Consider the following 283-nt stretch of genomic DNA (forward strand, 5'->3'; position numbering starts at 1 on the left):
CCCCATAAAACATGAAAACATCTGTGTGTGTGTGTGTGTGTGTGTGTGTGTGTGTGTATACCTGGTATTCCCTACATTATGGGGAGCAAATGTCCCCAAAAGGATAGTAATACCAGCATTTTTTGACCTTGTGAGGAGATTTATTTGGTGCCCATGAGGAACACAACTTATAAATGACCTAGACCTAAATGAATTACTTTTTTTGAAAATGTAAAAATGCCAGTAGGTTTAGGGTAAGGGGATAGAAAATACAGTTTGTACAGTAGAAAAACCATTACATCTT

At 37.1% G+C, this 283-nt stretch overlaps 1 protein-coding gene across 1 annotated transcript in view; it reads right to left on the bottom strand.

Moving 5' to 3' along the window:
* LOC107662317 (leucine-rich repeat serine/threonine-protein kinase 1-like) overlaps positions 1-283 on the bottom strand; it is a 109,504-nt gene that overhangs the window by 68,525 nt on the left and 40,696 nt on the right. The gene's annotated exons all lie outside the window — the stretch shown is intronic.

The sequence above is a fragment of the Sinocyclocheilus anshuiensis genome, unplaced genomic scaffold (genome assembly GCF_001515605.1).
Source record: "Sinocyclocheilus anshuiensis isolate Anshui unplaced genomic scaffold, SAMN03320099.WGS_v1.1 scaffold579, whole genome shotgun sequence".
Taxonomy (NCBI): Eukaryota; Metazoa; Chordata; class Actinopteri; order Cypriniformes; family Cyprinidae; genus Sinocyclocheilus; species Sinocyclocheilus anshuiensis.